Source organism: Chlorocebus sabaeus, chromosome 21 (genome assembly GCF_047675955.1).
Source record: "Chlorocebus sabaeus isolate Y175 chromosome 21, mChlSab1.0.hap1, whole genome shotgun sequence".
Lineage (NCBI taxonomy): Eukaryota > Metazoa > Chordata > Mammalia > Primates > Cercopithecidae > Chlorocebus > Chlorocebus sabaeus.
The window spans coordinates 57,525,941-57,528,863 of record NC_132924.1 but is presented as its reverse complement, the minus strand read 5'-3'; positions in this window follow the sequence as shown (position 1 = coordinate 57,528,863).

Genomic DNA, 2,923 nt, shown 5'->3' with positions numbered 1-2,923 from the left:
CCCCGCCCCTCCCCGCCGGGTCCGCAGCTTGCTGGGCGGACCAGATACACGGAAGGCCCCACCGCCGGAGCGGAGCGCTTTCAGCCAAGCGCCTTTTTGCTCCTTGCCACTGCAAAGAGAGAAGACCGAGAATAGGTGCCTAATCCGGTCGGGGAGGGGAGATCAAACAAGCTGAAGCAAACAGAGGTGGGAAAGGACAGTCAAGCTTTGGTGAGCACTCACTTTGTGCCAGCCAGGTCCTTGCGGCTCAGAGGGATTCAGGAGCTTGATCATGGTGACAGCCGAAAAGGTGCGGAAAGGAGGGCTGTAGTAGGAACCCCTAAGATCTAACTGTTCTCACCAGGCTACTACTCTGTGTCACCTTCCAACATCTGGATTTCAAGCATCTTTCTCTCAACACCACTCTGACTTTACAGTTCACTCAAGTACATCTCCCACACAGCTCATTCATTTCCTCACGCAGCTGACATTTATTGAGTACCTGCTATGTGCCAGGTGTTGTTCTAGATGCTACATAACAGGACAAAAAGTCTTCCCCAAGCTTACTTTCATTCCAATGGGGGGAGTCAATTGAGAAATCAGCAAAACATGTCACTAGGGCATATATAATGCTCTAGCATGTGTGTATTATGGATATGCACATATGTTATGGAGAAAACACATAAGGCAAGAAAAGGAATAAGGAATACCCTCCACTTAAGAACAGGCAGTCAGGGAAGGCCTGACTCATAAGGGGGCACTTGAGTAAAGACCCAAAGGAGGTGCCTCTGTACAACCATGTCTCTCTTCTCTGCTGTCTGCCGTTACTATGAATGATTTGCTACATGTTTCTTTCCTTCTCAAGGCTTTTGGTCCCAGTTACACCTTCTCTCTTCTGCAATAACTGTCCTTTCATCTTTTCTGGAATATTGCCAGCCAATACCAACATACTTTACTTATAGCCTTTAGTTTTCTGGGGGGAAAGCTTCTTTAGCCTCACATTGTAACTACTGCCCTCTTTCTCTGCTCTTTCTGAACACTTGCTCTTAAGCCTTGAGCTTCTATGTAAGAAACCTGACCACTCCACTGGAGCATCCACATGAAAGACCATGAACATATGCAGAGGGAAAGTGGTCAGCTGAAACCAACCTTCTAACCATTGGCACCAAGGAAGCAGAAATGAATGAAAGCCAAGCCACCACAGCCTGGCCACCAACTGAATACCATTGGCTAAGGCACCCTGGTTAACACCAGGTAGAGCCGAAGAATCTACCTAAGAGAGTAGAACCAATGAATCCAAAAGAGAAGAGTGTTCGAAAAGAGGGGGAGTTATGATCTGTGTCCAAAGTGGCTATGAGTTGATATGAGTTGAGTATGCTTATGGCAGAGAAGCAACTACTCAATTTGATAACATGGATACAATGGGTGGTTTAATAAGAACAAATTCTACATGAGTCCAAAGAACACAAGCCATATTAGAATGGGTTAAGGTGAGAATGGAAGATTGGAGATATTTCCCAAGGTTAGCTGCTAAACCAAACAATCATTTTCTTATGTTCATAAACAGTGCATAAGGAATTTGGGCAGGGCTCAGCAGGCTACCCAGTTGACGTGCCCACTGGGGTGTCTAATAGTCTTTTCAAAATGCGTCCAAGGGAAAACTCTTAATCCCCCCCGCCCAAACTCACACTTCAATAAATGGCACCACTACCATCCAGTTGCTCAAGTCCAAAATCTACATATCTTCTTTCATCCATCCCTTTTCCTCAGACCTTCTTGCACCAAACAGATCAGACAGTCCTCTATTCTATATTAGCTATCATATGCTGCATAGCAAATACACGAAAGCCTCACCATTAAAAACAACAAACATTTATTATCTCATCATTTCTGTGGGTAAGGAATTCAGGCATGGCACAGGGAGATACCTCTGGCTCAAGTCTCTCAAGAGTTAGAAGCTGAGTTGTCAGTGTGAATTGCCATCTTATCTGAAGGCTCAACTGGAGTGGGTGGAAGAGGTGAGATCAGCCTCCAAGATTACTCACACAGCTCTTGGGAGACTTCAGTCCCTTGATACATGGGCCTCTCTACAGAACTACAACAGAACAAGGTAGCTGACTTTCACTAGAATGAGCAATCTGAAAGAGTGAGACAGCATGCCTCCAAAATGGATGCCACAATCTTTTATTAACCAAACTTTTGAAGTGACATCCCCTAACTTCTGTCATATTCTGTTTGTTAGATGCAAACTACTAACTCCAGTTTACATTCAAGGGGAGAAGAATTAAACTTCACCTCTTGAGGCTCCCCTCCATATGCCTTGAGGCATATTGATATGGTTTGGATGTTTGTCCCCCCCAAATCTCATGCTGAAATGTGATCCCCAATGGTGGAGGTGGGGCCTGGTGGGAGGTGTTGGATCATGGGGGTGGATGCCTCAGAATTGTCTTGGTGCCATCCTCATGGTAATGAGTGAGTTCTCTTGCTCTGAGTTCACGTGAGATCTGGTTGTTTAAAAGACTGTAGCACCTCCCCCAACCCCCACTCCCTCTCTTGCCATGTGATATGCTGGTGATGCCCATCATCTTCCTCCATGATTGTAAGCTTCCTGAGGCCCTCACCAGAACCTGAGCAGATGTTGACACCAAGCTTCCTGTACAATCTATAGAACCGTGAACTAATTAAAACTTTTTTTAAATAAATTACCCAGCCTCAGGTGTTTATAGCAATGCAAAAATGGCCTAGCCCACATATCAAAGAATGTATGGATCTCTCTTTGAAACCACCACAACTTTCAAATAATCTTGAATCAACCCACTTTTCCCCATTTCCACTGCCATTACTCTGGTTCAGGCTGCTATCGTCTCCAGGCTAGAACAGATTCTCCATTGTTCTCTCCCTAATCACCCTCCCCATAAATCCATTCTTCTTACCAAGGCCCATG